Raw genomic sequence first — 10,811 nt, forward strand, 5'->3', positions numbered from 1 at the left:
TAAATTGAGTATCTATATGCCGAATCTGAGTATTTAAATCCCTGAATAAGCCAAGGAAGAATTTTATACAAGATAAATGGTTGCTGGAAAATTTAGCTAACCAAACGTTTGAGCAGAAAATATTGAATTGTTTCCGGATTTCACTAGTTCCCAAGACCTAAGTCCTGATTTAGTTCATTTCCTTTAAATAGGCCCTGGCTAGTTGTTTAGAGGAACATTTCCAAAAATACAAGATTTTAGTGACTTTAACTAAAACCAGCAGAAACTTACTCGGCAAGAAAACTTACTTTAAATAAAATAATACTAGCCGCACTCTTATAAAGAAAAGTTGGAGTTAAGAACATACAATTGCTGGAAATTTCTTTGTAAACTGCCGTGAATCTGAACCGGGAAATTTTGAAGATTATAACAGTTGTTTAAATTCAACTCTTGAACTGGAAATGTTCATTGTTTAGCTAAGAAAGTGTATGATGAAGCTGAGAGCTTAATAGCATGTCTTAGCCACGAAAATTGTGAATTTATAAACAACGAAGTGCTGGAAATTTTAATGACCGAAAGGTTGAACTGAATTTTTTTAAGTGGTTCCTGGAATTTTTCCTTGGGGTATTATGAGCTCGAGACGCATGACAAAATGTACACGTTAATCTGTGAAAGCTGTTTAGCAATGAAACGTTTTGATATCTAGAAAGATTCAACCAAAAATGTGGGTGTACCAATGCTGGAAATTTTCCTTGTGGTTGCCAAAGTTTGAGTAAGAATTTCCAGCTCGATTGTGAAGTTATTCCTTGAACCTTAATGATTGGAAACACATGGAAAATATTGATGTTAATGATTGTGGTTTGACCCTAGGGTGTTCCTGAAATTTTCAAAGAATTAGAGGGTAAGAAGGTACTTGCTAAACGTATGCTTAAGCCTGGCTAGTGAAACAATTTCTACTCGTATTCCAATGTCCGCAAAGCTAATGGTCGACATTATTTTTCATTGGAGCATAATGTGTCGAAATTGTTGACGGTGGGCTCTACGAATTCCCACTTTTGAATTGATGGTTGATTTATTGGAAATTGGTTGGTGGTGGGCTCTATGAATTCCCACCCTGCATGGATAACTGAATTGCTGAAATTGTTTAGAAATCTGTGCTACTATTTTGTGAAACTGTGAGTTGATATAAGTACTGATTACCAAGTGCTAAGTATTGACGAAGCCTTGGTAAATTTTCCTGCTTATGCTTAGATATAAATTTGTTGGAACACAGGGCTAAGAATTGACGAGCCCTAGTGTTATTACTGTTTAAATTCTAATTGTGCAATATTGAGGAAATGTGATTTTGGATTGGAATCGAAAATGTGAGAAGTTGTACCGACCTTGTGACTCCAAGTAAACGCTTGACTAAGTAAATGAAAAATATTTTGCTTTAAGTCTCGAACGGTACAGATTTAGCATCGTATTGCTAAACATAGTGTCTACTATTTTTGCCTTAGAAACTTGGGCAACATGACTTTTATTCCTTAAGTTAGACTAGCCTTATCAATTTGGGAAAATGATTCTCCCAGACTCAAAACCTTAGTTTTGTTCCAAATTCCTTCCTTCTTTATAAATCGTTTAAGGCTAGTCGGAACTAAGGAAAATTTAAAAGGTGAAACTCGATCACTTTAGTTTTAAACGTAGAAACCTGCTTGGCAAGAAGAAAAAAAAAACCTTATTTTAGCAACATTTTTCAATAGACCTTACCCTAAAGCCTTAGCAAAGATTTTTGTAGGCACAACCACTCCAATGAACTTTTTTTTCCAAGGTATACTTTTAGCCTTGATATGAATTATCTTGCCGACTTATTTTAAGAAAATAATAATAGTATTTTCTTCGAGGAAAAGTATTCCAGGAATATTATAAGAAACTATTGTACGGTTCTCCCAAGCTCGATTCCAAGTAAAATATTTTGAGAAAAAAAAAAAAAAGTAAACTAGCAACATGCTAGAAAACTCTACATATGCAAGCCAAAAGTTCCAATAGAAAACTTATGGCTTAAATTCTGATATTCTAGGATTTTACGAGGACGCGGAACTCGATCCTCAATCCAATATCTGAACTTCACTCTTGGTGAGTGTCCCTGCTTGTTCTATGTTATGTGGTTAAGCGCTTTATCAATTCGCTATGTGATAATTGTCAAAATGCAATAAATGGTTTCTGATCCATCGAAGTGAGCAGTGTATACTTTATTGCACTAGCCGTTCGAGTGGTGACATGTGTGAAACATTTTCTAATGAATCCGTGAATCTAAATGTAGTTACGTCGTTGGGTGAATCCCTCGGCGCATGAATCTGACTACAATAAACAATTCGTTGAATCTAAATGTAGTTACGTCGTTGGGTGAATCCCTCGACGCGTGAATCTGACTGCAATCTAAAAGTAGTTACATCGTTGGGTGAATCCCTCGATGCGTGAATCTGACTACTACAACTAAATTCTTAAACATAAACGCAGCTACGTTGATGGGTGAATCCCTCGACGCGTGAATCTGACTGCAATCTAAAAGTAGTTACATCGTTGGGTGAATCCCTCGATGCGTGAATCTGACTACTACAACTAAATTCTTAAACATAAACGCAGCTACGTTGATGGGTGAATCCCTCGACGCGTGAATCTGACTGCAATCTAAAAGTAGTTACATCGTTGGGTGAATCCCTCGATGCGTGAATCTGACTACTACAACTAAATTCTTAAACATAAACGCAGCTACGTTGATGGGTGAATCCCTCGACGCGTGAATCTGACTGCAATCTAAAAGTAGTTACATCGTTGGGTGAATCCCTCGATGCGTGAATCTGACTACTACAACTAAATTCTTAAACATAAACGCAGCTACGTTGATGGGTGAATCCCTCGACGCGTGAATCTGACTGCAATCTAAAAGTAGTTACATCGTTGGGTGAATCCCTCGATGCGTGAATCTGACTACAATAACGTCGTTGGGTGAATCCCTCGACCAATCAATTACGGGTATATCTCGAGTATACTGCGTCGGTAGACGAAGTTGGGCCCAAAACAGAGGTATGAATGGTGACGGGTTAGGATTAAAATAAGTGTATCTACATGGAAATTAAGTAGGGAAAGTTGACGGAGGGTCAACTACGATGGTATCTGATCAAGCGTGGAAAATGGCTCCTGAGAGCCCTTGTATCCTACCTTGTGCTGTTACACGCTTTCCTAACTGTTTCAATTTGATTTAAATTATTACCCGCTGTTTGATTTATGTGATTGCATGTTTTGGGGCACCACTGAGCTTTAGCTCACCCCACGTTTATTGTTTTCCTTAACAGGTTCTGGAAACTGAAAGCTGGATGCTTACTTATGTTTTCCTTTTGGATTGTATTTGAATACTATAACTTATTCTGTGGGCTGTAATGTGTTTTGAGATAATGCACTTTTCCTTTGGATTGCCACTTGAAGTTGGAAAATGTGTAAACCTTAATTCGGTTACTTGGCTTGTAAGTTTGTAATAGAGATTTATGTAGTGATCTATCCGGATTGGTTCGACTTTATACTTTGGTACGTAGTATGTGGGAAGTTTAAGAGCCTTGACTGGAAAATTTATCATTGCTATCTCTGAAGTTAATGTGGTTTTAAGGATGATCCTATTTGGGAAAAATTGTTTTATCATAGATTAAGCTATCCTTCGAAAGGATTTGGGTTAAATGCTTGCGTGAGTCCTGGCGAGAGCTGGGCAGACGGCCCGCCAACCGTTTGGTTCGCCTTAGGGGAAAGTGGGGTCGCCACATAGGATACACGACAAGATCTGAAGCCTAAATCTCTGATACCAACTGTGATGTCCCCACTACTCCTTAGGGCAAATCCAAAGGTATCGGTGGGACGCCTGCCTAACTCTCACCATGGCTCAATACAATCAAATTTAAACTTAAAGGTAACCAACCAATAGCAAACATCAATATAAAGAAAGTCGTTTCCTTAAATAAACATTCCAATCTTATATCACAAGTTCAAATTATACATCAAATCTACCCCTAAACACGCCCACCATAAGTCGACCAATCAATTACATCCAAAATTCTAATCAAACGGTTAATCAAGTCGTCTTCTCCAAAAATCTTTCCATTCTGAACTCCTGTTAAGGAAAACAAACTAAAGGGGTGAGCTAATACTCAGTGAGGCCAAGAAAAAGCATGCAAACACATATTTTAGGTAATAATAACACTTATATAGGAATTAAAGGTAGAAAGTTCAGACAATTCATAATTAACAATAAAACACAATCAATAAGGATACGGGAACTCTCAAGAGCTAATTTCTACTTGCTTTGCCAAGGCTCGATCCAATACCTCCACATGATGACACTCTGTCAATCGGGTAGGTATTAAGTCCGTAGAATTCCACTTAATTCACAATCTCGTTCACCGTCGTTACACCCCCCTCTTCCGGGCCTGCACTTCAGCTATAAAAGGCAATACTATTCGAGTATGCCAAGCGAGATCTCAGAAGATCAAACTTTATAATTTTCTCATGATTCACCAAGCTTCTCGACCAAACCCATGCCGGCTCGAGTCACAAGGTTAGCCAATGAGTTTGGGTGTCCCCCGATGTACGATTATGATTGCAACAATTCACTCAATTCAATTATCACTTCACTTCACACAATACAATTATAAATTCACTTAAAAGAGAACGACTGCGATAAAGTATACACTCGTCTCGACTATTCCAAAATACTCAATTAACAATGAACAATTCAAGTATTTAGCAACAATTCATGCACTTGACACTCACCAAATCAAAAGTAAGTGAGCAAATAAAATCTTTAGTTGTCCGCTCCAAGATTCCCTTCAAAATCCTCTTGAGCGCCTGAAGAAATAGTGATCAACCATCACTCACATATACTCACAACCACTTATCTTTCAAGGAAGAAAGTACACTCGCTTAAAATTTAAGACAATGTCTTAGAAGAGTTATAATCCCTCGAAAATTGAGATTCACAAATGAATGTGTAAGGTCACAAGTTCGAATTAAGTTAAAAGAGCTTTTCTCATTAAAACGTTGAAATAATGCTCAAAGAAAACTCAAAAATCATTTTTTATTCAAGTCGTGGTAAGTACATCTCAATTCCAAAAGAAAGTACAATATTCACTTTCGACACAAAAATCGAGAAAAGGTAGATGTTCACATTTTCCAAACTAATGGAGATAAAAGACATCCAGAACTCCACTTATTTTCATGGTAAAAGTCAAAGCTAAGGTTCCGAGATTTAAGTATAAAACTAGTGCAATTCACCAAGAACTACTCTAGCCAAAACGCTCCCTTTTTGGAGTTTAAACTCATGGAAATCGAGGCAAAACTATGGTTTGAAGTTCATTTTTCTAGTATAAAATAAGGTGTCATTAACCAAGAAAATGGAACAACCAAAAAAATGCATTAAGAGAGGTTTAATTTTCGGAAACCAAGATTTGAAATGAAAGTTTAAAGTTCTAAAGGAACCGTGTATTCCACAATGAAATTACACCTAAAATAGTCCAACAATTTCAAAGGAGAATGGAAAGTTCTTAAAAAGTAGTATTTGTTTGAAAATAGAAATTTTCCAGGTTAGTGTGACACTACTTTGAAAAATCGTATCTCGAGTTCCGTAAGTCCAAAAATGGAAAACTTTATACTATTGGAAACTAGATTCAAAGTGCTAAAACTTTAGCTCAAAGTTGCAACCAGGAAGTATTCAAATTTCAGTTCAAAGTTGCAATTTCAAGAAGACAGGACAGAACCAGTTTCAGTTTTTCAGCAATGTTTGGAAATTCGGCAAAATTCACAGAAAGTGAATCGGTCTCTGAAATTTATAACACAATAAGAATTCCAAGAAAAACTCTTATTCAGTGTTTTGCCGAATAACAAGCAGAACTAAATTCGGTGTTTTGAGCAATAAGATATAATAGTTTGAAGTTGACTGGTTTTAGCAACCTGTTCAAAAAAATTTCCAGTTTCCAGCTTAAACACAGTTTTGAAATCAGACCATATATAACTCTACACAAGTCCAAATTGAAAATGGTTTATGGCGTTAGAAACTTGGTTCAAAATTCCACATTTCATCAGAAGACATCGTTCTCAAAATCTTTTCACAAGTGGAACAAAATCGTGCCACAAGATGCAGCTTCCCAGTTTCTCTTAGACAGACAGGCATAATAGGACAGTCTACTTTGCTGATTCGCTACGATTTACTCAAAACAAACTAGCCGGGGATTCTTATACCGTTTGAAAGCTCTGAATGTCTAATTTTGAATGTCGCAAACAGCACTCAATTTTGACTTTTGCACAAAGAGTTATGATCATACAAAGAACCACTGGTTGGCTACCTCGCTAGTGAATTTCCAGATTTCGAACTTTTCCAAAACTCAAGTTTTAGGCAACCATTTGAAATGATTTTCGAAAGACACATTCTACACACATAATACAATATATATCACTCAATTGAGTAGCCATATAATCAACAAAAGGTTCAAACGAAAAGCAAGACAACAAGAACAGAATTTCGGACAGCTCACTCTCACAGCTTCCTTCGAATTTCTCTCTACTATCAAACCATAATCAAGCTATAATTCACATAAATAACAACAATGAAGCAATAAGACCTCAAGTCAGCTACCTAAAAGTCTCCTCAAGACCGCTAGCTTAGGATTTAAAGCAAGATAAATGTTTCCTTAAGTCCACTAACCTAGTAACTTGATTAGGGTTTCAAACCCATGAAAACCAACCATCAATTTTTGTATAAATTGAAAGATTAAAGAGGGTGAAGGGGGTTACCTTCCAAGCAACTAAACCCTAGATGTAAGTGAGGGTTCCTCCAAAATTTCACCAAGCAACTCCACAAGATGGCACCTTTCTTCAAGCTAGAGTGAAATTCCAAGTGGTTTGTGAGTTGGATGATGAAAAGCAAGCAAACTTGGAGCTAGAAGATGAAGTTTTCTTCTTCCCTTTGGAGCTTCTAGGGCTGGTCGAAAATGAGAGATGGTGAGGGAGTATTGGTGGTTTGCTTCTTGGAGAGAAAGAATGAAGAAATGTGTTGAGGAAGCTAACTTAAAGTTGTACCAAAAGTCAACTCTTACTAGTAACTAAATAGGGTTTTGTACTACTACTTTCTCTCTTGTTAGCTACACTTAAACACTAATCCTCCAAGGTAATTCCTCTAACACTATAATTATTCATACTTATTAGTCTAGTACTAAATCCTCAAATCTCCAATTAGTCGTACCGGCTCGACTTTCGAGAAACTATCGACGCACGCGCGATAAAAAGCTTAAATTTTAACTCACTCATATCTAATCCCTCAATTAACTTTTTTTAGTCTACTATTGATCACTCTTAACTCTCCAAGACTAATGTACTTTCGGATCGAACTTGCCTCGAAAAACATGCATTCGTTATTCCTTACTAAACGAACCGTAAAAAATTAAATTTACTAACGGAACGTTTTAAAAATATAAGTAAGACATCGTTCCAAAGAAAAATAGTTTTAAAATGGTTGAAATAAATTATTTGGGAAAAAGGGTGAATAAATAATTAAATAAGCCAGTAAAATAGAAATAAAAGTAAGTAAAATTCGGGTCCTCACATACTTTGCTTGATTGTTTTGATTAATAATTGTGCTTTCTCAGTTATTTTGTGTTTCATGTTTAGAAGTTTGAGTGCTCAGACTTCTTCGACTTTGCAAAAATCACAGATGGTCAATGCACTGGTTTCATTGTAGTTCATTTGTATTCGAACTACGTTTGACCTGATTCCCATAATGGGATACATAGGCAACTCTACATGAGTTCGGTCACGTGTTTTATAATTTCATTGCAACTTTGGTTCAATATTTTAGCCGAATGTTGACTTGTTTATTTTAACACAAGCGTAGTTAGAAGAAACAAGTAAGCATTTTGGTGTCTACACCTTTGTCTTGAGTTTCTTCGAAACTCTATATAAAGAGGGGCAAGCTGTAGACACCAAAATTTTGTCAATTTTAATATTTTCTTGAATTTTATCTGTGAGTTATTTATTTTCTTGTATTTTAATATGCATTTTTTCCTCATTTTTGTAGGTTGGTTTTAAGAAAAAAAAAAGAAAATCAAGAAAATAAAAATCATCCTAATCATTTTGTTTCACCAAATGCACTATTAAACCATTTTTACACTCCATTTATCCATTCACCTCTCTTTTCATTTGGTAAAGACCATCATTTTTGGACTAACAACTCTCCACTTTTATCCTCCCAACCTCACTCACTTGCACACTTGTACTAGACACCATCAGACACAAAAAAGGAAGAAAAAAGAAGGGAACAAAAGGACTCTCTCGGCCTCTCTATCCCTCTCGGCTCTCTCTCAATTTGGACCTTTAAAAAAAAACTATCACACACTACACAAAAGAAGGAGAAGGAAAACATCCAACAAAAACACAAACAGCTCAAACCCAATACCCCAACTCTCCATCCCTTTTTGCCTCTCTTAAGTTCACACACCCATCCACAAATCAAACAAAAAAGGGAACAAGCGGTAAGACCACAGAGGTTTAGGAATTTCACCACAAAGCTCAACCAAGTGATTGCAATATTCTAGAGGTATTTTTTTCTTCTTTTTTTCAGTTTTTTTCACATTAAATTCATATTTCGTTGCTTATTTCCTCCTGTTTTTGCTGTCTTGCATTATTGTTGTTGTATTGTTAAAATTTTGGGAAATGGCTTGAGCTAGATTAAGGAAAAGGAAATATTTTTTGTGCATGCATGCCAAGTGTTTGAAAAAATGCTTAAATGGGAAATCGAATTAAAGTACCCATTATTGTGTATATTTTTATTTAAAATAGATAATTATGGTTAGTGCAAGGCCTGAAAACGTGGGGTTGATCAAACATTTTGAAGTTTTGAACTTTATAAGCATGTGAATAATTTTTCTTCATTTTTGGACTATTTTATTTTAATTTTGTCATATTGTTGTTGTTTTTTATTGATTTCAGCTCATAGTTATGTTGTAAAAATCATAAGGAGTGTTTTGGTATAAATTTTATGATTTTTAGTGGTGGTTATAATGTTTTTAAAAAATAAAAAACTAGGCTATTTTTTGGCATTTTGGCCACTTTCGGGTCATTTTTTGTAAAAACTAACTTAAATAACGAATTCTATCCGAAAAATCAAATAAGGGGGTGTATTTTGGTAAAGGGAAAATGACCTGTTTCATCCCTCACATTTCGTAAAAAAATTCTTTTCGTCCCTCACTTTTAAAACGAATCAAATTGGTCCTTCACATTTAAAAACCCAAGCTTTTACATCCTAAAAATCAATTCTTAGTTGTGAATCAAACCATCTAACAATCCGGTTACAAATTTTAGGGGTAGAATTGGTAAATCACTCTCAAAAATATATTTCTAACAAACAAATTAAACAATTAAAAAATATGAACCGTCCATTCCTCCTTCAAATCCAACAATTCATTTTCACCCCCGCCAAACTCATCCCCGAAAACTTCAAAAATTTTCACTCCATTCTCATGTTTAAATACTGTCCTTCCCCAAGCCGCAAATCATCACAATCTTCACGAAATCTCTCTCAACTCAGGCATTTTCACAAACATATACGACTCAGACTCGAATCTTTCCATCATGACCAGAACCAAGCAAACAGCCCGCAAATCCACTGGAGGCAAGGCCCCGAGAAAGCAACTGGCCACAAAGACTGCCAGGAAATCCGCCCCAGCTACCGGCGGAGTGAAGAAACCCGACAGATTCCGTCCCGGAACTGTAGCCCTGCGAGAAATCAGGAAGTACCAGGAGCACTGAACTTCTTGTCCGGAAGCTCCCGTTTCAGAGGCTTGTGAGGAAGATTGCTCAAGATTTCAAGACTGATTTGAGGTTCCAGAGCAGTGCTGTTGCGGCGCTTCAGGAGGCTGCTGAGGCGTACTTGGTGGGGCTGTTTGAAGACAATAACCTTTGCGGTATTCATGCTAAAAGGGTTACCATTATGGCTAAGGATATTCAGCTGGCCAGGGGTGAAAGGGCCTGAGTAACTTGTGATTTTCGATAACGGGTTCAGTTTATTTTAGATCTAGAATATAAATTTGGATTTACATGGAGGAAATCAGTGAAATGCTGAGATGGGCTGATTGTATTTTCTTCTGCCTTGTGGCCTGTTTTTGTAATGAAAATTTGGTGGTCAAATGAATGAAAATCTTATGATGTTTGTTTCAGTCTTTTAGTACTGCTACTCTATAATAACAATTTGATATAATTGATGCAGTAATTTGTAGCTCTAGTCTTTGCACGGTTGCTTTTGGAGTTGTTCCAAAAGAACTTACAGAAAGATTATTGTGTCAAATAAATTCAATTTAAATTTTGATACGATGGCTGGCCTGTACCAGTTGCTGCACCTGCTTTCTTGCCACTAAATTTTTGCAGAAAACTTAATAAATGGCCAAAGAAGCTCTTGCAGAAAACTTGAAAGAAACTTAGCCGAAACTGGAATAAGCTGGACTGAATTACCAAATTTGCAAAAGATAAGCTGGAATGAAGTTCTAACGTTGCAAATAAAGTAGCAGTAATTGATTACAAACCAAAATGCCAAAGAAAACTGGGTTCAAACTGAAAAATTACAAAAGATAAGCTGGAATGAACTTCTAGTATTGCACAATAAAGTAGCAGTACTTGATTATTAACCAAAATGCCAAAGAAACCAGGTCCAAAACATCTTTCTTAGGACAATAGCAAAAGTGAAACTAAAACAGGAGTAGCAATCAAAAAAATTGCTTCAATGACACTAGCTTAGTTGGAACACTATGTGAAGTCCAACTGCA

At 36.2% G+C, this 10,811-nt stretch overlaps 1 pseudogene; it reads left to right on the forward strand.

Annotated features, from left to right (window-relative positions):
- The first annotated feature begins 9,614 nt into the window (after positions 1 to 9,614).
- On the forward strand, positions 9,615 to 10,024 carry LOC113727250 (histone H3.2-like; annotated as a pseudogene).
- Positions 10,025 to 10,811: the final 787 nt, after the last annotated feature.

Source organism: Coffea arabica, chromosome 2c (assembly GCF_036785885.1).
Source record: "Coffea arabica cultivar ET-39 chromosome 2c, Coffea Arabica ET-39 HiFi, whole genome shotgun sequence".
Lineage (NCBI taxonomy): Eukaryota > Viridiplantae > Streptophyta > Magnoliopsida > Gentianales > Rubiaceae > Coffea > Coffea arabica.